This window comes from Eumetopias jubatus, unplaced genomic scaffold, assembly GCF_037043125.1.
Source record: "Eumetopias jubatus isolate StellerSeaLion01/CBP00866 unplaced genomic scaffold, mEumJub1_p1.0 scaffold_8, whole genome shotgun sequence".
Lineage (NCBI taxonomy): Eukaryota > Metazoa > Chordata > Mammalia > Carnivora > Otariidae > Eumetopias > Eumetopias jubatus.
Genome location: NW_028274814.1, coordinates 125,899,638 through 125,926,857, shown reverse-complemented (window position 1 = coordinate 125,926,857; position 27,220 = coordinate 125,899,638). Strand labels below are relative to the sequence as shown.

At 41.8% G+C, this 27,220-nt stretch overlaps 1 pseudogene; it reads right to left on the bottom strand.

Annotated features, from left to right (window-relative positions):
- Nucleotides 1–2,208: 2,208 nt before the first annotated feature.
- LOC114222993 (calcyclin-binding protein pseudogene) lies at nucleotides 2,209–2,928 on the bottom strand (annotated as a pseudogene).
- Nucleotides 2,929–27,220: the final 24,292 nt, after the last annotated feature.

Sequence of the window (27,220 nt, the reverse complement as noted above, 5' to 3'; positions counted from 1 at the left end):
AACCTTGGTAACACAAGGCCAGTGGAAACTATGTGCAGCACATGTTTGGATTAAATTCTCTGTTGATTTCTCTTGATTTATAGGTTAAAACTCAGCCAATGCAAGTCTTTTCCCTACCCTACCAATTTCTGTCTTGAACTAAGTGTTAAATATTTTGTCAAACTACAATTTTTGTTATTTTTAGCCTCATAAAAATAATTAAAATTTTAAAATCCCTGCCCAAGATTGGAAAGTAGTTTTTCTGTTTTTGTTTCCAGAATTATTTCACATTTTTGAATTTACACAGCTCTAGATCCCAAGAATCACATGATCTCACTGCTCTCAAGCATAGATTTCTCATATTCATGTATTTCATGGTATAGCAAACCAGAAAATAGAGGTCCAAATCCATAAGCAACACATATGGTGGTGGTTCTAGGGTCAATGACGTGAAACAACGGTGAATAATCCTATCTGGAAAAGCCTACCTTCCCTGGGAGAGACAATATCTTCTTTCCCTCCTCTTTCTCCCCTCTTCTCTCTTTTTCTTTTTATTTCTTTAGTTTCTAAGTGGAGCTTTACTTGTGAAAGACCTAAGATGCCTTGAATTCCAAGTTCACATCTCAGAGAGAATTTAGAAGTTGCTCCAAAGGAGAATCCAAGAAAATACCTGTAGCTTTGCTAAAACATGAGCGGGTTTGGGTGCTTCTGACAGGGGAGTGTCCACCAAGCACTCAGAATAGTTCTATTAACTATAAACTGAGCCCGTTATCTGGCCATTCTAAGGTCCTCATGCTAGGAAAACAACAAGCAATGAAGAGGGTTACTGTACTGGTCAAGGTGATTGACCCTATCAAGGGAAAATTGAGTCACTACTACACATTGAGGACAGGAAAGAGTATGTCTGGAATGCAGGCAATCTTTGGGACCCCTCTTAGTAATACCGTGCCCTGTGATAAAAATTAATGGGACCCTACAACCCAATAAAGATAAAACCTCTAGTAGAATCAGAGCTTGGACCATTCCATTAGACTAGGATCTAGGACAAGCTGTGGCGCTTCCCGCGGGCAAAGCAAATGCAAAAACAATCATAGAAGGAAGAAATTATAAATACCAGCTATGATAATATGACCAGTTGCAGAAACAGTGACTGTAATAGTTATCAGAATTTCTTCTTTTCTTTGATATATTTGTGTGTATCTATGTGGATAGGTATGTGTGTGTATACTTTTACATATTTTTTATTTCTTTTCCCTCTTAATCCTATTCATTTACTATGCAACAAAAGATGTTATAAAAGTAGTAAGCCTTATATCTTGATATTTAAAGTACAAGATATTAAGAGAGGAGTCTGATTCAGCTAGTGATGAAAGTGAATGTAATCCAAAGATGCATCCAGCTATACTATCTTGGAGACAGCTTGTTTTCATTTGTACAAAGAATAGTTGCATCATGTTAAGAGAAAACATGATTTCACATTGTCTTTATCTGGAAGTTAAATACAGAAAAAAAGAAATATACTAAGTTGATAAGAGTGGCACTGTTCTGAAGTGTTACATTGTCAACTTGGTTAAGCTATAAACTTTCTCAAAATTCCATTTTATGCTTCTCCCTCATCTGCAGGGTTCCAGGTTAAAGTTGACCAAAAGAGGAATTTGTTCAATATTTTGAAGGTAGAAGTAACTCATTGGCCATTACTCTCAGCAGACATACAATATGCATTCAGATATGGTGCTGGAAAGATGCAGAGATCTTTGGTGAGTCCTGCCTTCCTCTTGTTCTTCCTTGCTTCACATCTAGCTCATATTCTTTTTTTTTTAATGCAAAAATTCAGGTTTTATTTTTACTTATTCTTACAATGGTGGGAGCTGGTATCAGGAACTTATAGGCAAATATCAGGAACTTATAGGCAAACAACTTTTGTTTTCTACATCTTAGCTGAACAAAAATACACACAATGTGGCATTATCATTAGGCAAGACTTGCTTTTTTACATTTCACAAAAGAATACAATATTATCCTTTTTTTGAACGAAATGCGCAGATTACTAAGGAAACCATCTTTGGAGGAAGTGTTTAATAAGCATATTTTATTCAAATAAATCCTCTAGGAGGAAATGGGAGCATTCATTGCCTTTACTTAGAAGAAGGCTATGTAAGCAATTTTCTGTCAAATTTATCTGTGCAGCTCACCAACATTTCCTTGTTGGAAACATCAATATTTCCACATCGCAGTTCCCAAAATGACTTTAAAGTCTTAAAATTCTGTGTCTCCTTTGGCTTGCTTCTTTCTTGATTCCACCCAGGTTTTATTAATGGTTCGCTTCATGTCATCACCTCCATCTTCATAAATTTTCTTTAGAACATTCATCAATCCCTCACTAGGATCTGTTTCAGTGTCACAGGAGGGCTTTTCTTTCCCTTTACATTCTTTTTAAACCTGAGTCAGGTAGTCCCACCGTGTGTTTTCTGTTTTCTTTCTACATAAGATAAGAACTGTATCTGTCTTGACTTTTTTTGAACTGCCTTCCACAGAGATGGGTTTTAAGAGATTGTTCACAATCATGGAGTAACTCTTCCCATTTAGATTCTTTACCAAAAGATCAAATGACCTCTCTGTGAAATGCACCTGCACATTCTTGGTGGGGACCTAATGAACTCCAGTTAAGGTAATGTAGATTTTCACAAACTTATCTGACTGATCCCATCCGTAATTACTGATTTTCACTGTATATCCTGTTGTAATGGGAGCAACCACAGCGGCTGGCTTTTCACTGTTAAGAAGTTCTACTTTTCTCTGTGATTTCTGGTGCACCTTGTTCTTGATTTCTGTCTCAATCTTGGATTTTTCAGCTGCAAGGGCATCACGTACTCTTTTTCTAGTGGCTTTTTCCAGCAGCACCTTCACCTCTTCTAAATCTTTCTGTAGCTCTTCCAAAGCTGAAGCCATGGTCAGGCTGATTAGGCAAGGCCCGAGCTGCAGACACACAGGGGAGAGAACAGGAAAGACCGCACTGAAAGCGCTTACGCTGAGGCAGGCCCCTCCCCCATGAGTCGCAGCGCCCCAAGCCTGCGCGCACACCCGACCCGGCCTCTAGCTCATATTCTTGATTGCTGACTTGCTGACCAGTTCTCAGCTATGGACTCAGAGATTCAGCAGCACACAGGCATCAACTTCCCCTCCTAGAGAGCTCTCCCTTTGCTGTCCTCCACAAGAGCTGGATGGACTTGGCTTCTCATAACTCTCTGCAAATGCCACTTGTCCACATGCACCTGTGCTTCCGGAGGGCTGGTCAGTGGCTCTTTCTCTGATGTTTCTATTCTCTTTTACCTTTAGTCTTCCAGCTTTTCTCACACTTGTGAGGGTCTAAGTCCCATAACAACCCCCTTCTTCTCCTCGTATTCATTGTTACTGTGGATCCCTGATTGAACCCTGACTGATAAAACCTGCCGTCTAGATGGAATGACAAAAGTTATCTCCATGCAAACAGTTGTCTCTCACTACAGGAGAATAGTGAGATTTCCAGGTTAGCAGTACAGGATGCTAGGAGTCAGCTATGGAAGTACAAGAAAAAGCGGCATTCCAATGGGGCGGATAGAGGTAACTAGAAATAGACTGAATTGTTATTTTCACTAAAGTTTCCCATTACTGTTTATTTCTCACCTTTCCACTGGCATAATGTGGTATATTAAGACATGCCAATCATGCCCAGCCGATGCCAGACAGAGACATGACTTGGTGGGTTAAGCTGTGACCTCCTCAAAGCCAGACCTCCTGGAATTGGACCCAAAGGAAAAACATAAATGGAAGGTGAACTCAGGGCCACCTGAACTGAAGCCTTTCTGTGTCCACTTCCATTGCAGCCCTTCCAGCCCTTGAAGATGCCACTCAGATTCCACCTTGTCTTGTTTGCAGTAGATTTCCGTGTAATTCCAGAGCTGTGAAACTCTCCTTCCTTTCTGGCTACCTTTTAATTCTGTAGTAAATAGTTATCAACTTTTTGTGCTCTGTTAATTGTTGCCAAAGAATTTGGGTTCCACATGATAGAAATAAAAAGCCAGCTCTCTTAACAAAGGACTTTAGAGGTTTCCAGGCATTCCATCACCGTATTGATCATTTAAGTTTTCAGGATGTAAATGTTATAATGGTGACATGCAGAATACCTTTTCCTGCTCTGGCTTTTAACATAGGGAAATAGAAATAGAAATTCTATGGATAACTGGAAATAGTTTTGAGCACGTGGCCTATAAATTTACTGCTGAGACTTAAACCAGCCCTGTGAATAGTGTTGTACTTGTAGGTAGACACGGAGGTCAAGGAGCAGTTATTAATTGGTAGTTATTCTGAAATAGAAGCCTGCATCATACAGTATCTCACAGATTGCCTCAACACTTTGGTGTTACACATTCCATTTTTGGCACCCTTGGCTCATGGGAAGGGCTCTCACCCCCTGAGGGGCTTCTGAGGCAGGTGGGCAAAAGGATGGGCAAAGGGAGATGTATCTTGAGCATCCGAAAATAAGTTTATGATTTTACTTGTTTATCCTTTAAAGTTCTTTGATTGCAGGCAACAGAAACAGATTTTGTCCAAAGCAAAATGTAATTGGAGGAAGAATAGGAAACAGATCAGAGAACAGAAGGTAAAGCTGGAGTTGTAGGACTTCAGAGGTTTCGGGAATAGCATGGGTGGGCCGTCTTTTCAGAAAACCACCTTCTACTCAGTTGAGCTCCAATCTGGTTGTCACTCTGCCCAAGACTCAGATCCAAGGAGAAGGGATTGGCCCTGCTTCAGTTTCAGGCTCCTTGGGCCAGAAGCAAGTGGGGATCTTGACCCTTGAAACTTTCCCAAGGAGAAATCAGGAGGTATTTACCAGATAATGAGGTCACCATGTCCTGAAAAGATGGGTCTTGTGGTGTTTGCCCAGGGACACTTTCTGTACAGGTAATCTGAGCATGTCCAGCAAAAGTTTAGTGTGGCCCAAGGACAAACCCTCAACTCAGTGTTAGGTTTTCCTCTCGTCTCTCCCCATGCGGCATCCCTGGGTTTGGAGATTATCCAGACCCAGATGGTATTTGTATTTCTAAGAGCCCTGGCCATTCGAAGTCTGACATACGCCACACTAGAAAGTCATGAAAGGGAAGCCAGATGACAAATTGGGACCGATTTTTCCCAGACATCTGTCTGCATCTAGATCCCGGTTACAAGGAGTCTGAAACATCCCATTATCTCAGCCGAGAAATCACGCCCAGAGAAGTTAGACTGTTTAATTTCTTTTCTGCCCAACAACTGCTCAACTCTCAATCCCCCAAATCCCTTCCCTCCAGTCAAATGCACCTTTTGCCCCCATCTGGGCCCCCACTTACATAGCTCCCCAATATCTGGAATAGCCTCACAGTCAAGCCAATAGGTCGGTTTTCTGAATCTCTTCAGACCCCCAGAGATTTACTTCCAGAGCTTCCAACAACACCCTTGGGAGGTATGAATATATCCAAACATCTTGTTAAGTGTACACTTGTGGGAACATCTGTACATGGATTCATTGATCTGCCTTTGTCCTGGCTCCCGTTTTAGAGCAGAAGCCTCCTGAGGAGAAGGGTCGCCTCTGGGTTGCTCTCCTGCCTTTCCCCGAAGCATCTAGCAAAGCACACATGCAATCAGCACTGCTAACCGACTCACATAAATAAGGTGGTGGAGAGACAGCATGGTAGGAGATGGAGCACCACGTTCTAGTCTGAGTGTTAACAACCCTCTAGCTGAGAGACCATGAGCAAGCCATTCCACCATGCCGAGCCTCGGTCCCCTCTTGCCCACAGAGGTGGCTGTGATTCATCCCCTGCTTATACCGTATGGTTGTTGCGCTCAAATCAGAGTGCTGATGGGCACGTGGCTTACACTGCAGCTAGAGACATGACATGTGGTTATGAGGTCACCCTAGCCACCAGAGACAATCCAGTGAAAACCAGAGACATTCAGCCAGCCCAGTTCTCTCAAGTCAGCGTCTCGTGCTTCTGCCTTTCACATTTAAGCTCTGAGACCACGGAGCAGAGGCCCGGCCCTTCTATTTCCAGCATGGCAATAAGCACAATAAAAACAAGGCCTGCTGAACGCCAGCGGCAATGAAATACTTTATCAGAGAACATGAAGGAGTCAGGCTTTGTCAGCAGTATGTCCCTAACATCTCTTGTTCCATCTGTCCCTACCACGAAGACACTTGTTCACACTCGGCCTGTTTCCTGCCTGGATCCCTGCCACCTTCTACTGCCTGACTTTCTATCTCTTGCCTCCTGACCCCACTTCAGTGCCAGACGGCTCAGATTGCCACTTCTCAGTTCAACTTGGAGTGGCCTCTGGCTTTCTGTGCCACCTGCCTTTTTCGGTTTAGAGCAATAGAGATCCTCCTAAAAATGGCCTTTCCCATTTCTCCATTGTTTCCCATCAAAACTTTCTTCCCCAATTTTGGACTTTTGGTTGGCTTTACTTTCTAAAATTTCCCCCTACAAGCAAAAGCTCAAAGTGACTTCATGACCGCCTGTTTTGCTTTTTTTTTTTTCCTTTTTGTTGTGTTTAACATAAATCCATTTCTCTGTCTCTAGAAACGAAAAGCAACATATAACCCAAACCCCAGGCCTGGGAGATGATTTTTGAAGTTTTGGCAGATAGTCAGGAGAGATGAACATTTAAAGGAGCTCCAATCTTGCAAACATTTGCTGGTGGACTCCACCATTCAGTAATGCACCCCTAGTGCTGAGTACTCTGATCTCTTGGTCAAAAACTATGCAGGAGTTTTTGGCTCCCACCTTCCTCCTAAACCTGAACCAAAATTCCTTTCTTTCTGGCCATCTGGTCTCCCCATTTAACTTAGCCAAGCGCAGCTTGACAACTCTCCCCCACTGCGATGGCACAAAGGGAAGACAAGGAGCTCTGAAATTCGCCTGATACAGTCTCAGACTTCAATTCCATGCTACTTAGGGTGAAATAAGCCATCAAAGTGATATATTAGGGAACTATGTGCGGCAAAGCCACGTTCATTCAAAACTAAAGGCAGGGAAGAAACGGATTTAGAATAAATAGTCCTGGTGCTTTGGGAAGAAAAGACTGGAAATTCTATCCCACTCTGCCTGACTTCAAAATAACAAAGGCCAACAACATCTGCATTATTCTTCACAGGCAACGGAGGGCTTTTTCAAATGGGAGGACATCAAAGAAGAGCAAAGTACTAGTTTATATTTGACTCTTTCTATTTTTCACAGCCCTTCAGATTGGCTATCACAAATCATCCTCTCCTACATTTTGGAAGATAGATAAAATGGGATTTATTCAATCAATCATTCGTCTATTCTACTTATGTTTATTGGGTGCCTACAGCAGATGCCAGGTGCTATTCTAGATGCTGGAGATATAAGACGTTGAATACAACAGATGAAGCCCCCGAAATCCTTGCACTTCTGTTGTAATAGGAGAAAAAGACGATGAGCAAATGCAAACAGATATAGAGTATGTCAGATGGGGTAAGATGGGGATAAAAGCAGAAAACAAAAATAAAGCAAGATAAGGGGGATAGAGATTCATGGGTGGTGTGCTTTTCTGTGGGGTGGTCTCTCATGAAGTGATATTTGAGCTGAGCCCTGAGGGACTGAGATGAGCAGATTCCCCCGGGGAAGAGGCTTCCAGAGGCTCAGAGGGAACATTTAGGCAGGAATGTGTTTGGCTCATTAGAAAACCAGCGAGGAGGCCAGTGAGGCTGAAGCAGAGTAAGCAAGGCAAAGAGCAGTAGGAAATGAGGTCAGAGAGATAAGGGAGACAAGACGTGTAAGGCCCTGTCGCAGGCTGCAAAGGCTTGCACTTCTAGCCCCAGTGAGTGGGCAGGCTTTCCACAACGTGTTAAGCAGAGTGAGCAACGTGATCCAACTGACATTTCGGAAGGATTACTCTGGCAGAGACTACACTGTCCCCGGTACCCATTTCCTCTTTCTTGCATAATAATGGAAAACCCAAGTTTTTAGCTGGACACATGGCATCCCAGAATTTTTTAAAAAAGACCGTATTTTCCAGCATCTCTTGCAGGTAGTTGTAGCCAGAGGACTCAAGTCTGGCAGAGGGGCGGTAAGTATGGTGTGGTGCTTCAGAAAATCATGCCTAAAAAATAGGCAGTTTGTATGTTTTTAACCCTTTTCTTCTTCACTCTGTCCCATATTCTTTGCCTGGAATGCAGATGTGATGGCTGGAGCTATATGCTACCTTGGACCATGAGGAAAAGGGCCACCCTGCTGGATGGGATAATGGTGAGTTGGAAGAATCTGAAGCCCCCAAGGACTTTATGGAGCAGATCCATGCCTGCCCAACCAAGTTGCCTCCAGACATTTATTTTGTATCTCTGTTTCTGGCAGCCGAGCCTAGTCCTACCTGGTACAATCTTTCTGGCCACTGTGTAGAGAATAAACAATAAGGAGGGCAAGGGCCAAAACAAGGATAATGTCTATTTCATGAATGAGAACATTGAGGCTTGACAAAGTTAAGTGAGATTGTGGTTATAAGCATTGGTTTGGAAAGTCAACAAACTTGCCTCTATTTAAACCCGGCTTCCAACACTTTGTAGCCTCATAAGATTGGGCAGGCAAGCTCCGTAGCGTCACTAAGCCTTCGTTTCCTCAACTGTAACACAGCGGTAATAACAATACCTACCAGACTATTACTGTGAGCACCAAACACATTATGTGAAAAGATTTAACCCAGCCTGGCCCAGAGTTGGGTCCCTTACCTGTTGGTTCCCTATCCTTCCTCTTCTCTCTACCTTTCACATCTCCCCGCGCATGCCCTGAAAACAGCAATCCTTCCAAGATGAGTGGACATTGCACACAATTCAGAGGACATACTTGGGAAGGGACGAAGAAAGAGAGAAGAGAAAAAGAAGCACTGGCCGGTGGACAGGATGGACTTTCAAGTTCTCAGAGGGTCTCCATTCACAGGAGGAAAATGTCAGTAGTAGCGCTGGCTGGCAGATCTAAGGGAAGAAGGCCAGCAGTTCACCCTTCACCCTGGGGTCTGGCAACGTCAGTGCTCCAAGGTGTTCCTGCTCTGGCCCCCTTCTTAATTCTCCCCTTCTCCATCGTCACCTCTTTCCCCTTCCAAAATAAAAATAGGGGTAGTGAAGAGCTTGGTAAATCATCTGGTTCTCAAGCAGTTTTTCCTTGATGTGACTGAATTTCTCATTGGCCTGGCAGGATGTTTTCAGACTGTGTGGAGAGCACGCTGGATGTTTTCTTTATCTGAGTACTAAGCTTTGGAATGCAAAGCAGCACATACATGTTTCCTTTTTGGTAGCAGATTCTCTTCCTCATTATGTTTTGCTCAGGCTAATATTAAAATGAATTGGCTTCCTCTGACAACAATAAGTGTAATAATAACAGGAAATGGCCCAGAATCACACAACAATAAGAATAGAGCTGGAGGGGAAGCAACAAGACTCTTGAGAACATTTTGCTGCCATACTTTTCCATCCTGATCCATCCCATCCTACCCGATTTCATCCAACTCTCTGTCCATTCATTGACTCAGAAAACTGTGAATTGATTCAGAAAAGTATGTTTATACCTGGTGAACCTAACAAGGAGGCCGAACAAGCCAACCTTTCTTCTTAGAGCAGAAATTCATGAAACATCAAATCCAAAAATTAGAAAAAAGATATGCTGTCAGTTTCTGTAATAAGATTGACCTGGGGCACCTGGGTGGCTCAGTCAGTTAAGCACCTGGCTTGGGCTCAGGTCCTGATCCCAGGGGCCTGGAATGGAATCCCACATCAGGCTCCTTGCTCAGAAGGGAGTCTGCTTCTCCCTCTCCCTCTACCTCTGCCCCTGCTTGCATGCTCTCTCTCTGCAACTCTCTCTCTCAAATAAATAAATAAAATCTTAAAAAAAAAATAAGATTGAACTGTATTGTGCCCAATACAACTCTTTTACTAAAAAAAAATTGAGTCAAGGGGCACGTGGGTAGCTCAGTCAGTTAAGTGTCCAAATCTTTATTTTGGCCCAGGTCAATCTCAGGGTCATGAGGTCAAGTTCTGTGCTTGGCATGGAGTCTGCTTGAGATTCTCTCTCTCCCTCTGCCTCTGCCCCTCCCCCTGCTCACTCTCTCTCACTCTCTCAATTAAAAAAAAAAAAGGTTGAGTCAAAGTAATACACTTCCATTAATTATGTTCTACACTGAAAGCTCTGATAAATCCTGTAGAAAAGCAACCTGGCTAAATTTGTCTAACTTAACAAGGCCCAGATTTATTTGACCATGGAACTTTTTTCCTTTTTCATTGACTACTTACGAATTTTGGAATTAGGATTACAGGATATACACCTTTCAAGGTTTTAGTTCTAAAGGGAATGTTCTACTTATGTTCTGAATGCTGCTTCCTGGGCATTTGGTCTTCATGTAATGTTCCTTAATTGTGCTAGCTGGTTGTTTAGGCCTCCATAAACAAAGAGGTTATTCTCCTACCAACAGTATACTTTGTTCATAAATATACTTAATTCAACCAGAAATTTGGAAGGTAAAATACCTTTGCCTTTGCAAGCTGATAACCATTGTCCTGACCTTGCCCAGTCTGGTATACATTCAGAAAGAGGGAAAGGGGATATCTGTGTACCAAAGTACTTTCTTTTCTTCCCTCCCTACACAGGAAGCCCTTGGTCCCATTTATGCCACAGGATGGGACTTCAGGCCAATTCACTTCACACCACACACAGCCCCTCCTTGTTTGTCCTAAGAACCAGTAACAATCTCTTCTCTTACCTACATCTGGAGGATGGAGGATCCTTCGAGAAACCACCAAGGACTCACAGGGCAAATGGATGGGCGAAGAGTCTAACCTGTGTGTGTATTAAATGAGGTGACAGAAGACATGGCCTAGGTCAGAGTTCAGGGAAAGCCAATGGGCACATGCTCAGCTGGCCCAGGTCTATCCAGTACACTTGGGACACAGCAAGCCACAATCAGTGAGTATGTGTGATTAATGACAATTGCCAGAAAGGATCACGCACAGAACCAAAGCTCAGCTAAGACCAAAAGGGGTCAGCCTGTGGACACAAAAGCTTTTTATTAGGTGAGACATCTGTTCCGATCTCTGTTGCCAATTAGGTTGTCATTAGACTCAACCAACACTTATCGATAACAGAGATGCCATTGAGAGGAGACATTAACGCCTTTACCACTAACTGTAAATCAGGGCCGCTCTGGTTGTCTGCAAGTATCTGCAAAACACCTCCCTCTGACTTTTCCAGCTAGGGGTTCTCCTCTGTTCCTAGAATAATGCACAGCGTGAGCGGTTGGCTGGAGATCCAGGCCCTGAGATCTCAGTGAGAGCTTCCAGGAAAAGGTAATGACCCCCATGGCAAATTTCATACCGAAACGTTTATGTTTTTCTTTCTAAAGCAACACACACGTGTAGTAGAAGATCTGAAATACCATACTAATCAAAGGGAAGGGAATAAATGTTACCCAGAATGTCACAATCTTAATACGTGTATTTCCAAGCTTTTTTCTTGGCATTTGCTTTTTATTTCCACAGAGTTGACATTATGCCACTCCTGGTGGAAGAGCCTTTATTTCATTCCACCCCGGCCCCACCGGCTCCCTGGAGATTCTCCAAGCACCCCAGGCATGTTTGCATCTCCTGGCCCTTTGCTGTCTCCTCTTTGTGGAATGTTCTTCTCCTAGATATACCAGTGACTAGCTCCCTCATCTTCTCTAACTCACAGCTCAGATGTCACCTCCTCCAAGAACACTTCGTGACCCAACAAGCTGAAATAATTGCTTCCTTTTTCATTCTTCTAATCCCTTGCTCTGCTTTATTTTCTTTCAGTGCATGACACCGCCTGATGTATCACAGAGTTGTCTGTTTCCTGCGGGCGTCCTCCACTGTAATTTAAGCACCAAGAAGGCAGATGTTTTGTTTAGTTTCATCCCTGGATGTCCACAATCTAAAGCAGTGACTGGTCCATAGTAGGTGCTCAGTAAATAGCATTAAATGGGGTGAATAAATTTTGTTTTATAACTTGCTTTCTTTTTCTATAACAATATGGTACAGAACTGTCAGGTCCCTAAGTATTGCTCAGCAACCCATCTTTTAAGACTACATCAGATTACATTATGGCTCCATTGTAACATACTTAATCAGTCCCCTGTAGGTGAACATTTAGGTAAAGTGCCCCACCCCCCATTTCTTCCTCCCATGTTTAAGTATGTGTAGAGCATTGAAAGCATTTAAATGATTTCTCTATGCTGGGAAAAACTTGCCCTTAAAATTTAGCTGGAGGTTTGAACTGGGGAAAGTGATCATCAGTAAGCCTTTGGCCAAAGAAGAAGCTTAAATTTCTCTGATGGAAGAGGAGGACACATGCCTAATCAGTAGGATGGGTCACATCGGCCTTGGTGCTCTGTGATGTGACAGTCACCTCACATGTGGTTTTACATAGGTATTTACAGTTTGTAGAAAAGAAGAAAGTACATAGAGATACATGAGTGTGATGGGCTGAATTGTGTCCCTTTAAAACTCACCTGGTGAAGCCCTAACCCGAAGTACTTCAGAATGTGACTGTGTTTGGAGACAGGGCCTTTAGAGAAGCAATTAAGGTAAAATGAGGTCATTAGGATGGGCTCGAATCCAATCTGACTGGTGTCCTTACAAGAGGAAATTTGCACACAAAAAGAGACGCACAAAAAGAAGACCATTTGAGGACTCTGGGAGAAGGCGGCCTTCTGCAAACCAAGGAGAGAACCCTCAAAAGGAGCCAAACCTGTTGATGCTTTAGTCTTGGACTTCCAGCCTCTAGAACTGTGAGAAAATAAATTTCCTTTGTTTAAGCCACCCAGCTGTGGCATTTTGCTCTGGCAGCCCTAGAAAATTAATATACTAGACAAAGGCAGCGATGTTAAAATGTCCCTGAAAAGATACTTGGGGCTTCCTAAGTATACTTTTTATTGTATATCAAAGGTCAAAATTTTCTGTGCAAACACTTCTGAAATTACCACAGAAGTCATTAGACACATATTAACCAAGAGTCAAACATTTACTTTACGTGCAAATTTTTCTTGAGTGCTTCAACTTAAAAAATTAACAAAAATTAATGTACAGATCTCGAAGAAGTCAATGGGAATATCAAAGGACTAAAAATGTCTGTTCCCCCCAAGGGTCTGTTTAATTTCCTTTGTTCTACATTCACCTATTTAGTCCTTAATTAATTAACTTGACTGATATTTAGAAAGCACTTAGTAAGTTCCTGGAGATGCAACAGTAAGGGAGACAGATGCCTCTCTGCTGTCATGGAACATAAATCTATCAAGGCAAAGAGTTAAAATAATAGGAAATTACAGTCTCCTACTGGAAGAGGGAAGTTTTATCTCCTAAGTCAGAGGTGGGCAAGCTATAAAGGGCCAGAGAGTAAATTGTTTCAGCTTTGTGTGTTTCTCTTTCAACTACTCAACTTGCAGAGTGAAAGCAGCCATAGGCAACATGTAAACAGTAAGCCCAGCTGTGTTCCGATACAACTTTATTTATAAAAACAGGACGCAGGCCAGATTTGACACAGCACCGTCATTTGCTGGTGCCAATCCTAAGTCCAACACTAGACAATTGCTTGACCGTGTTTTTTGGCCCAACACAGGACATCTGTGCATACATGTCCCATAGAGTGAGGTGTGTCCGGTCAAGTGCAGATAGATCCTTGGGCTTTGCAGTGTATGTAAGAGAAAAATGATCTTGTATGATCTAAGACCCTGAAAAACACAGAATATGAAATAACCTATCCCAGATAGCTCTGCCAAAAAACGTTTGCGGTCTGGTCACCCGAGCTTATGACAGTCCTTCCCTTCCCTGAGCTCTTCAGAACATGGGACACCACCCTCTCATAAAATTCAAGCCAGCAGTGCCTGGTGGTTGTACCTAATGTTTGGGGCTGGGACGGCAGCCTCCGACTATAACTGTCTACCGTTAGGGCTTATTCATGCTTCCTATCCAAGTTTCCAGAGACTTCACTCTCAAAACAGTACTTCTCAGAAACCATGGTTTGTGGCTTAAAGTGCATGTAACCACACCCTGAGGTAAAACTTCCAGACCCCATTAAAACATGGGTGTGCACAGTTTCCAGAAATTTCTATGGAGAGTCGATCCACCTGTGTATAGATGTGGCATAAGGCCTTCGATCTTATAATTACAGACTCTCTGAAACCCTCACATTCAATATAAAAAAGAATAAGGTTCAGAATCACTGGGAACTTGGTCATAACCGTGAGGAATTTATGAACATCATCCCACACAAAACAACATTGCCAAACTGGAAGTGAGGACAAGGTAAGATATAGAGGAGAAACAACGCCTCATGACTGAGGCGGTCATTCAAGGATTGAGCACATATGCTCAAATAGGCTTGCTATGAGCTAGCTAGGCACTATGTATGCCAGGTGCTAGATGAGACAAAAATCCCTGCCCTCATGAAGATTACAGCCTATAACCAGAAAAGCTTCCTAGTGGATGAGACATTTGAGGGGGGAGGGGCCTTCATATTGCACACCTCCAGGGGCCCTCATTCATATCAGCCTATGTCAGCGGCAACACCCCGTGGGGTCTTACAGAGAGACCAGGACTCGAGTCGTAAAGGACCAGGATTCTAGTAGGTACAGAAGCAGAAGGAAGGCAGTCCAGGTAGAGGGAAATAGTATGTGCAAAAGTATCAACCATCATTTGTTTAGTGCCTACTGTTGACACAACTCTAGGCCCTGGAGTTGCTAAGAGGTAAATTGTTGTGACCTACATGATAAAACTGTATCACTGCTTTTGTCATAGAATTTAAAAAATAGTTATTGAACACTTAACCACGGTCCAGGCTCTACTCTAACACATGGTGATGTAGTGGAGAACAAGCCAGAAATGGTGCCCGAACTCATGGAATTCATAATCCAAGAACATATTGAGTAATTACAAGAATAATGAGCACTTCAAAAATTAAGTTTCCAGGCTCATGAGTGCTTGTAACTGGGAGAACATACCTGATTTCAGCAGTTAAGAGATTTTTGAAATGGAAGAAGGAGGAAGGAAGTGGATAAAAGTGTGGGAGAGGAAACTGGGTTTGGATTATTTAGGAAACCAAATGTCCACAACAAAAACAAATCAAACATTTTCAAAGAAAGTGGATGGCTCAAAAAAAAAAAAAAGAAAGAAAGAAAGAAAGAAAGAGAGAGAGAGAGAGATTTAATACACTCTCTTCTTGCTAATCCCAGATATTAGGTCTCCACAGGAATGGGTGTGGAGAGAATTGACCTCGGTGTGCAATCTGTGGACAGATGACCTTTTTTCTCTAAATGACAGCGTGATCATCAGTGTCAGAACTACCAAACACTAAGAGAACAGATTCAGGAAGAGCACTATTCCACGACTCCACCCCCAAACATACAAATACAAACTATTCCTGAAAGTCTGATCTCTTCTCTTGGAGACATCCAGGCAGAGGAATCCCACAAACAATCTCTGTAAGGAGGGGAAGAGTGGCCCATTGATAAACTTGGGAGCTGGAGAGAGGAAGTGACGTGCTAATGCAGAAATTATGGACTGGGGCTGATGTTTGAGGTCAGACTTCGCTGAGGATGTCTGACATGTGATCCAGAAACCAGCAGAATGCAGCACATTTTATTTATCTGGGTGAATTAACCTCAAAGTACAGCATCCCTCAGGAGGTTTGGGGAAGATGTGCTACAGTCAACACAAACACAGCGACAGTGACTTGCATTCGGAGGAAAAGGCCAAATATCTTAGAGTTGTTCTCAAACTCTATCACACACCAGAATCACCAGGAAGGCTTGTAAAAACACAGGTTTCTGGGCCCCACCTCCTGAGCCCCTGAATCAGGGAGGTCTTTGGGGTGGAGGCCAAGAATTTGCATTTCTTACAAGTTCCCAGGTGGTGCTGATACTGTTGGATCACATGTTCATAACCATTCTTCCTGCATATATTGTGAGGCTTTTCGGGATCTGGCCCCAAGTCTCTTATTCACACTTCTTGCCACAGTTGGGTTTCCCATCATGCACCTGACTATCCCAGAAAACTGAGTTGTTGTTTTTTTCCCACATGCCCAGAACACAAATGGATTCTCCTCTGTATTTGTTTATACTCTGTTCCCTCCACCCTTACCTTCTCATCCCTGCTTCATGAAATCCTTCAAAGACCAGCTTAAATACTGCTTTCTCCATCAAGCTTTCTCGGATCTCTAGAGAATTAAATGTTTAAGTTCATCTAGTGTTCTTTGCACAGATCTCTGTGGTAGATCATGATCCTCCCTGAAGACAGGTACCTTATCATTCAGGCGTTCATTCAATAAAGAGTTGAAGATACCAGCTGGGTCTGCGTGCCTGAGGAAAGATGGAAGCTCTAGACCTTCCAGAAAATAATTTCATGGAGACAAAGGCAAGTAAACTAGCAACTACAGTACAGAGTGATCAGTACTAAAGGCTGGTTATAGGAGCCCTTGGGAAAGATACCCAACACAGTGTTGGCTGGTTCAGGAGGCAGTTTCCAGAAGAGAAGATTCCTTTCTGACCTGTGAAGGACGAGTGAGATTTAAACACAAGAGGTTGAGGAAGAGAGAAGCAGGGAAAGGGGAACAGTGACCCAGGCCAGAGACAAGAGAGGAGGTTTGACTCAAGAGTCAAATCTGAGGAAAGGAGAGACAGGCGATGAAGCTGGGGAAATTAAGTACCATGGGGAGCAGTTTTGATCCAATCAGGAGATGGAAACCGCATGGTAGGTCAGACAGGGGAAATTAGAGGCCATAAATTGATAACTAACCTATCATGTCAGAAAATTTTAAATGAATAGCACTTTCTCTTCTCAATCCATGTCCAAGAAGGAAAAGTAGCTCTTTCCATGAACAATTACATTTTTATTTTAATTTTCTATAGAGTTTGCTACAAGCACAACAACAGAAACACTACCACCACACCTAGCACTGGGCTTAGAACATATTTTCCACCTAAAGCTATATTCCAGATTCAGGACTGCGCAAAGAGCGACTAAAGTTCCTCAAGCCAAGCCTCAAGGAAATTCGTCCAACATTCTCAATTGCATTGAAACCCCAAATCTAAAAAAGGCAATTTGTGCAGTGCCCATTATGGTTTTATTATGGAAGTTTCTGTACAGCTGTGGTCAGGGTCCTCCCAGTGCTCATGAAGTGATGAGTCACAGAAAATTAGCTAGCGTGCATTATTCCAGAAGACTGACCATACGATATATTTATATGTGATATTTGAGGCCTTTCATTGTAAACATATATTAAATTTAGACATATATGTATGTATTTGTACATAGAAGGTTTTGTGGAATAACGAATAACCTCTCATTGTGTACCTTCTAAAGGCTTAAAAGAAAGCTGAAATTAACTCTACTCTGCCCCTTTATAATATATGTTTTGATTATAATAGGAATCTAGTGATTTAAAAAAGGTGGGATCAGAGACTCCAACAAATCTTTCAGTTCCCTTATCTGGCTAAGCAGGAGAATAAAAGTTCAAGAGCAGAGGGAATACATAAAATGTATGTACATTTGGTTAGAGCCACTAAAACTTTTGTAGGATCTTTAAGTGCTTGAAAGATGACTCCTGACGACACTTCCCTTTGCACTTCTGAGACTCCTCCAACCTCCCAATTGCTCTGTCTCTCTATCCTGCACTTACTCCCTAACTGTGGCATAGCCTGAAGTTCCAGCATTAGCCTTATTGTTCAATATCCTTCCTTCTGTATGCTGTCAAAAAACATCGATGCCTTCAACCACCACATCTGAATTCCCAGCTTCTGAACATCAATTCTATATTTTCAGCTGCCTATTTATTGTAACAGAGCTCTTCTTCCCAATGCTTTATTTCCTCTCAGTTAAAGATGAATCCATCTATATCTTTTGCAAGGTAATGATGCAGGTCATCCCACTGGAATGAGTAGAGTACATTTTTCCCACCACTTCGATGTAAGGCTTTGCCATGTGACTCGTTTTGGTAACTGGAATGTTAGTGGTCATAAAACAAGAAGTTTTATATATTCTTCTACCATCATCAGGATAGGAGTATACCTCATATGGCTGCCAGTCCCAGTTAAGACATCTGGAGCAGACTTGAACCTTACCTACAGCCTGGAGCCAGGTGGGCCTAGAGGAAGAGATGACACAGGTGCATGAGAAAACTTTCTTCGGGGATGATAGATATGTTCATTGTTTTGATAGTGGTGATGGTTTCACAGATATATTCATATGTCCAAACATTAAGCTTTACACTTTAAATATTTGTGATTTATTGTATGTCAACTATACCTCAATAACTATTAAGAGTATGTTTTTAAATGATCAGCTGTTACATAAAATTTCAAAATTAATAAAAGTTTTCTCATCTTTGTGAGTGATTCATTTGCAGTTGTTCATCTAAGTTCCACATTCAGTTGGTTTCTCTTTATTATTTTACTTACAAAACTAGAATATTCTAAGTAAATTTGTTGTACTTATTGACTTGGAGAGTTACCCATGATATATTTTTTAGTAATAAAAAGCAAGTTGCAGAGTAAAATGTAGGGTAAAATATTGTCCTGTTGTTAATAAAAAGAATGAAAAGGAAAAGAACATATGTCTGCTTATTCATGTATCAGTTTACATGTTAGCTTAGCATAGAGGAAGGTAGCTGGGGCTGGCAGCAAGTGTTTTGGATATCTAGTTGGTAAGGGTATCTTATCCAAATGCTGGAGATTGCCTTTTTCAACTTGGGGGTTATTTACTGGCCAGTGAATTCTTAATGTACCTATTTTGTTGCCTTCTGCTCTCAAAAGTATTTCTTCTTAGTGTATTGGAGCCTTTGGATGTGGTTTTAAAATACTCCCCTGGTAATATGTCATTAGTAATTATCCTGAATGAATTAAATTCCCAGCAATGAAAGGGTTTGTACCAGTTTGATTTCCTTAAGCGGTCCCTAATATATTATCTGTGCTTGACATTGAAGTCACGGCATTTTGGAACGAATACAGAGTATATACTGTTGAGATGGTCCACCTGAGCAAGCCACTTGAAATGATATTTAAAAAGAGTATTTTAGTGTCATGGAAAATTTTTTTTCTCATCTTTCATTTGAAAAAAAAAAATTGTAAGAGCATATTCCCCCTCAAGAGCCAGCACACTCTAGTGCCAAAAAGCAGAATGTTCGACTTGCTGCTCAGTTAATAACAAAGACTAGAAAAGACAACATGCATTAGTGTGGTTTGCTTGGACTTGGAATTCCCATCATTTCTTTCAACTCTGACTCAAGAGTAGGTGGCAGAGCATCAGGGCCACCTCGTTGCATAATTTTGGGGGTTAATACTGCCATTGTCTTCCTCAAGCACGTCCATACCATTTCTTGGAGTTGTTTCTGCCAGGTCTTTTTGAATCAAGTGGTGTGTGAACAGGGATTGGGTGTAAGGTCTTTCATTTACATGGAAAGGCCATCACTCCAGATTCCAGCAACCTTCTGCAGGCTGCAAACAAATTACAAAAGAACAGCAAACTGCGTGAAAAATGTCTTCTCCTGTTGCCGGGGCTTAGAGCAATTAAATGGAACAAGACATTGTCTGGCACTTTCCCCTAATATATACCGTGCATAAAAGCTGAGTTGATCCATATTCTGCATATAAATAATTCATTCTATAATAAAGTAATAGCAACTTCTCTCCATTGTGCGTTACTACGAATAAGAAGCCCAAAAGTGCCATTGGATGAGAGAATCTTGCCAAAGCCTCATCCTGAGTCCTTCCAGGGCATAATATTTTTTATTAAGCTGAGTCCAGTCTTGGCCACAGTGTGACTAGGTTGCCTTGCTTCAAGGAGTATGAATTTGGATGATACTTCAAGATCTTTGGTCTCTTCACTGCCTTAACTAATTCACCAATTTTGTATTGGAAAGCATTATTTTGTCCTTGTTCTAGAGAAACTCAAGTGCTTTGTTTAAAACTTAAGCCCTTCAACAGATGAATGGATAAAGAAGATGTGGTCCATATATACAAAGGAATATCACTCAGCCATCAGAAAGGATGAATACCCAACTTTTGCATCAACATGGATGGGACTGGAGGAGATTATGCTAAGTGAAATAAGCCAAGCAGAGAAAGTCAATTATCATATGGTTTCACTTATTTGTGGAACATAAGGAAGAGCAGGGAGGACATTAGGAGAAGGAAGGGAAAATGAAGGGGGCGGAAATCGGAGGGAGAGATGAACCATGAGAGACGATGGACTCCGAGAAACAAACTGAGGGTTTCAGAGGGGAGGGGGGTGAAGGGATGGGTTAGCCCGGTGATGGGTATTCAGGAGGGCACGTACTGCATGGAGCACTGGGTGTTATATGAAAACAATCAATCGTGAAACACTACATCAAAAACTAATGATGTAATGTAGGGTGACATAACAATAAAATTAAATCCAATTTAAAAAAATAAATAAAAATTAAGTGAATATGTTGTTGATTTTATGTTCCTACTCTACACATTTTCAAAATAAATACTACCCTGGGTGTTAGAGAGTAATGCAGTCTAACATTTAGATATGTGTTCGTTCATTCATTCATGTATTCATTCGTTCATTTTGAAAGTCAAGATTCTTTAGGTATAATTTGATTATAGTAAGATATACTCTCAGATATTCATTTTGATTCTTCCTGTGCATACATTTGGGGGGCAGGCTGTCAATAACATATCACATTAGCACACATAGCCACTTGTCTCAACATATACATATTCACATCTATACTCAAGTCCTAGTCCTTGTTTATAACATTCTTTTGAGCTGCAGTAATGGTACACCTATTTTTTTAATGATCTCTATATTTTATTTTTATTTTATTTTTATTATTAGTTCCAAGGGCGGAATTCAGTGATTCATGTACACCTATTTTTATCACTAACTTCGCACTCAGCAAATCACTTTGGAGCCACTGTTCTATTTATAAGAATTGTAGATATAAAACCACATAGTGCTGACGGAAAATGAGATTTCAGCAAATGGAAACACTAATGAGGTGAAAACAAACTAGTCACGTTAAGTTAACAGTAGCAAAAACAACCTTTAAAAATATAGTGGAATATCTGTGAAAACCACAGTTATTTTTACAGTTCAAGTTCGTGGGAAAATATGAATAAATTTTGGTCAATTTTTCCTTGGTAACTATCAAGTCACTTCTAACTGCCAACGAGAGAGCACTTGAAGAAACACAGCCCTGAAGTGTCTACCATCATGTTGAACAAATGAATGAATGAATAAACTGAATTGAAAGATTTGGGGAAATAAGTCGCCAAGTTAACTCATGCAATAGTCCCAAAGAATACACATAATCTCTCTCTACCAAAGACTAAGAATTTTCTATCCAAATAGAGGAAGCTATTCCAAACTGACAAAGGCCAACACGTACCAGTAGAGAGCTACGAGCAAGGATACAAGTGTGGGAAAGGAGAAACTCCTTATTCTGAGCTTTATGTTTAGGCAGTTGTTAAGAAACTTTCCAGATCGTTCTTAAAGATAGAGTAAAACAGCAAAAGGAATGGTTACTTGGGCAGGAACATATATATCCTTCTTACCTCAAGTGACTGATGATGGTCCCTGTGAATTCTTAATGTCAGGTCACAAAAATCTACTGGACTTTTTGAACAATGATGCTGGGTCCTTTAACGTATGTCATCCATTTGTGGGAATATCAGGTTTCCTTTGTGACCCTGAGTTTCTTCTTTTAATCTCATTACAGTTTGCAAAATACTGATTGACACTTTTTTATTTGTCATACTCATGGTCTGTGATTATTTGGAGAGACAAAGGCGCATATATATATATATATATATATATATACCTAATTTCACAATCAAGTGCATTCTACTTGATTTAGGATTTCAATATCCCCACTCTGCAAGATTCAACCTCAACGCAAGTGAGGAGGTTAGTTTTGTTTCATCACCAGATGTCAGCTTCCCCAGTTTGCCCCTAAAGCAGCTTCCTAAGTCCTTAGCCTTCACTTTAGAAGATTTAGGCTGGCATCATTCTAGAATTATTTCACCTGCAAATAGTGGAAAACTGAATTCACTGAGGCTGAAGCAAACTGAGGCTAGTTTCCCTAGGTTGGTGGTAACTGAGGTCGCTTCAGTGGGTCCACACTCTGGGGGCTCCCTGCCTTGTGATTCTCTTGGTCTCAAGGTTACAACTTGAGGCTGCTGCACCTCCAGACAAACATCACAGTCAGTAATGGATGAAGGCAGATGGGAAATGGAGGGACTCCAGTTGCATGTGCCCCTTTGTAAGGAAATCAAGAGCTTTCCCAAGCCCCCACTTGCAACCTCTCTCTGCTGACTTCCTCTTCTAACACTTCGCCCCAAATTGTGTCACATGGCCAGCCTTGATGCAAAGGATGCTGGGAACAAAGTGCTTAGCTTTCCAGTCTCTTAGGAGAGGAAGGTCAGGGAGAAGGTGCCTGGGAGTGTATGTTTGGAGAGTCAAAGGACAATGCCCACCATAATGTCTACTACGATTATGCTGTTCTAAGAAGAAAAGAGGAGATGAAAGGAGAGGAACAGAGGGGAGGGGGAGAGAAGAGAAGAGAAGAGAGAAGAGAAGAGAAGAGAAGAGAAGAGAAGAGAAGAGAAGAGAAGAGAAGAGAAGAGAAGAGAGGAGAAGGATGGCACAGATGGGCTGAAGTTCATTCCCAGCTTGGCCACATCCAGCTCTGGGAATACTGGGACTTCGGGAAAGCTACTTAATGTATTTATGTCTCAGTTTTCTCATCTGTGAAATGGAGATAGTCATAATCACTTTCCCTTGGAGAAGCTGTGAAAATGAAAGATGATTTATGCAAAGAGCTAAGCCCAACACCTGGCACATCGTAGCCACTCAGGACCACTACCATCGCCCCACTGCTACTCCTTCTCTTCCTACTAACAGTGCTGATAGTCATCATATTACTCTATGTGAAAATATTTCCACTTAGATAAGACACTCCATAAACAATAAAATGTACAGAGTTTTATAAAGCCCCTTCCCTCTATCTCCTCCCTTTAGATCATCTGGCGGCAGGCTATTATTGCAAACTTTTAAAGAATCGTCTGTAGCCCTGGGATTTCATTCATTTACTCTATCAACGATGATTTATTGAACACCTGCCACGTGCCAGGCACTCTGTTGAATACCGAGGGTACGGTGGTGACCAAAAATAGACAGAGTCCCTGTCCACACAACATGTACAATCTAATGGGTGAGAGATATGTTAAATAAATCCTCACGAACACGAAAACATAATTAAGAATGTGGATAATTCTAAACACTAGGGTTTTCCTCTTTTAAGAACATTAATGCTTTTAAAAAGTCCAGAAGTTGCATAATTTTCAGACAACTCTACAAGTCACTCTGAAACTCTGCAGCAACTTGAAACTCTGCCTACATTTGCATTAAGGGCATTTTGAAAATTAATTCCTGTACCTTGTTAGGAATGTATTTCTTTGTATGAGAACTATATTTCCTGCAACTGAAAATTACTGTAAGATGTTGGCTGCCCTGGAATGGAACAACAGACCGTATGAAATCATTTTGTGGTTTGATACTTCATTATTAGCCAAAGGAGTCTCCACCACCGCCCCCCCAACCCCCCAACCTTATGCCACTGCAAACGGCAATTAGTTCAAGTAGAAAAGATTACAGCCAGGTGCACTGTTTGAAGTTTGGGGTTTTTTTTTCTCTTTTAGTTGTGGTGAGGGTGGGAGTGTGGGGGATGTCAGGAGGAGAAACCTCTTTTGTTAAGTATTTGAAGTCTGTGGGCATCCTGGTAATTCAACAGGCATCTGTGGAATTTTAGGGCATTGGGATCTTTTGTATTTAACCATCAAGCTCTAACCTCAAGGGCGTTTGCTGTGGGTTGAAATGGGAGCCTTGAGGCTTATTCACTGATGTGCAAAATGACATGATCCTCTTAAGGGTTAGAATGAGTTTCATTAAGATGAAAGGCAAGGACATGGTGGAGCTTAATATTTATAAAGGAATCCAAGAGATATTTATTAGAATTGAATTATCTTTTTATGAATACATAACATGTGGCAGATATAGTACATTTGCACGATGGCTCTTTTACAACTCAGAAAAGCAGAGGCACAAATACCTGTGATCTTCTTTCTGGGTTTTGTTTTGTTTTGTTTTGTTTTTCTAGAATTCTTTAGAATTCTTGGTGTAAAGTTTACATACATTTGAAAATTAGAATGGAAGTAAAAGAAATATATTGAGTAATATGATAGAGTTCCCCCTTCAAGGATTCTAAAATTCTCCCAGGGTGTATTATTTATTACATTGGTCTCTCGAACTTCCCAGGCAGGACAGAGTGACCCGGGAGTATTGAATTCTGAGTACAGAATGAAAAGTGTTCGGTAGCCTCCGAATGGCCCCATGCTGAGCTAATCCTGAGAACCTCGGTCTTCATATTCATTAACTAATGGAAACATCAGCTGTCCTGCCTTGGTCTCAGAGCATCATGAGGACAAAAGGAGACAAAGGAAGGGTTGGCATTTCTCTAAAGCAAAACTCCTACTATACAGATACCAAGAGAGCAATAACTTTAGGCCTTTTTCTCTGGGCTGAAATCTTTGGGGACAAGGTCTTACTGGTTTCTTGTCCAACCATAAATCTTGATCACATAAAAAAATACATAAAAGAAGGTAGAAGGGGAAAAAGTGATCTTAAGTGTTTAGAAAAGTATAAAATCTGTAACTCCCAAGTTGGTGGAAAAGCATGAATTTAGTCAAAACAGAGGATTAGCTTTGTAATAATAGCAGGATTTGCAGCCAGACAGTCCATGGGTTCAAAGCCGATTCTGCTACCTCAATTTCCTTATCTGCAAAGTGGGGACTCTAATACCTAACTCATGGGGATATTGTGAAGGTTAATTAAAATATTCTCTGTTAAACACCTACACTCATCAGAACCAGGTTTAACTGCCTGTAGCAGAAAATCCAAAATAAGAACACCTAAACTGCCAGGGATTCATTTCCACATGTCCAAGATGTCGGGAGAGAGCTGACTACAGCTGATAAGACTGGTACCATGACATCACAGGGAGGGAGGATGCTATCCTTAGCTCTGTCATTTTAGAGTTAGATTATGTCTTCAAGGTAATCTCCATGTTAAGTGTCAGGAATGGGGAAAAGGGCTTTCCTCAAATGTTCACCTTTTAAGAAGCCCTTCTGGGGGGCCCCTGGGGGCTCAGCTGGTTAAGCGTGGGACTGTTGATTTTGGCTCAGGTCATGATCTCAGTGTCGTGAGATCCAGCCCGCATCGGGCTCCGAGCTTAGTGCGGAGTCGGCTTGAGATTCTCTCTCTCTCCCTCTGTCTCTGCCCCTCCCTCTTGCTCTCTCTCTCAGATAAATAATTAAATCTCGTTTTTCTTTTAAGCCCTTCTGGAAGTCTTCCCCGACATCTTCATTTCAGATCATTGGCTAGACCTGGGTCACGTGGCCACACCCAAACCAAGAAAGACTGAGAATTATAGACATCATTACCTCAATAAACTAAGGGCTCTGTCAGAAAGGGAGGAGAATTTGAGAGTCAGTAGGCAACTGGCAGTCCTCCCAGACTTCAGAATATCCAGAAAAGAGTAACTATTCTAATATGCTCGTTCTTTTACATCTGGTAAATGATTTTTGTTATTAACTTCCCCCACCCCTAAATATTTCCCATATGTACCCTCCCCTCTCTATCCCCTCGGTCATTGTTATGATCTAAGGCTTCACAATCCCTAACCTAACTCAGCAATTAACTTTCCAACAGCTTTCCCTGTTCCTTCTCTCCCCTGTCCCTAATTCACTCTGAACACTGCTATCAGAGCATCTTTCCAAAAGGAAAGTGGAATAGTTTTTCTTCCTTGGCTTAAAAATCCCCAAGGGATCCCCTAGGAGATTCTTTGGGACCTAAAGTTCCAGTAAACATCCCAAATTCTTCCATTTGAAGAGAAATGAAGTCCTGCTCACTTTCCCAGCCTCATCTATTCTTGCTTCCAATCTTACATTCCTGGTTCCATTAACAGTTGCCTCTTTGGCTCCTAAGGTCAGCACATAATCCATCAGCAAACCCTGCCACATGGCCTTCAGAGCATACCCTCACTCTACTTTTCACCTCAGTTGCTGCTGCCCTGTCTAAACCACCCTCACCTCCAGCCTGGAAGACTAGGGTAGTCTCTGTTTTCATCTTGCTGCTTCCTCTTTTACCTCCTTCACCCAGCTGTAAAGAAGATCACGTCATTTCTCTGAATGCCCATCTTTGTGGAATCCAAAGTGCTCCCCTAGGGACTACAGGACCCCACACACGTTATCCTCTGCTTCCCTCTCCAAGCTCCTCTAACTCACTTATTTACAGATTGCTGTCCCTGATGTTCCTTAAACCAAGTCCAAAAAGCTTCTCTTCACTACCTTTGCATGTGCTGTTCTCCCTGCCATAAATTCTCTACCTGCCTTCTCCGCAAGAACATGGGCATCATAAGGGCACAGACCTGGACTCATCTCTATGCCCCTAGCACATAGAACACTGTCTAGCATGAAGTAGGCACTCAATAAATATCTGATGAACTAACGAATGAGATGCATGCTCTGCTCTTCCTGTTTGATTCCTTTATCTTAGGAATGTGGGAAAAGTTGGAACTGGTTGAGTTTGAATCCCAGTTTGTCTTTTGTGACAACCTTGGGCAAGTCATCTCTGAGAGCTGTTTCTACATTTATAAAATAGAAAATCTGGGGGCGCCTGGGTGGCTCAGTCGGTTAAGCGGCTGCCTTTGGCTCAAGTCATGATCCCAGGGTCCTGGGATGGAGCCCTGCTTCTAGCTCCCTCCTCAGCAGGGGAGCTGCTTCTTCCTCTGCCCCTCCCCCCGTTTGTGTGTGCGCACTCAGGCGCGCGCTCTCTCTCTCAAATAAATAAATAAAATCTTTAAAAAAATAGAAAAATCTGACAAATACTCCAAATTTTTGTGAGACTAAATAATATGGTAAATGTTGTCTCTTCAGCGAGGAAATCTAAGTTGATGCAGACAGTCAAGGGATCCTTGTGACACCACTTGGGCAGTGTCTGAAATGTGTCACAGAAATGTGACTTCTCTGTGGGCGGCATGGAAACTTCTGGTTGTTAAAGCTACACGGCTGGCTCCAAGACTATACAATTAAGGTTTCTTATTCTCTAAGAATGGCATTCTCTTCTAGG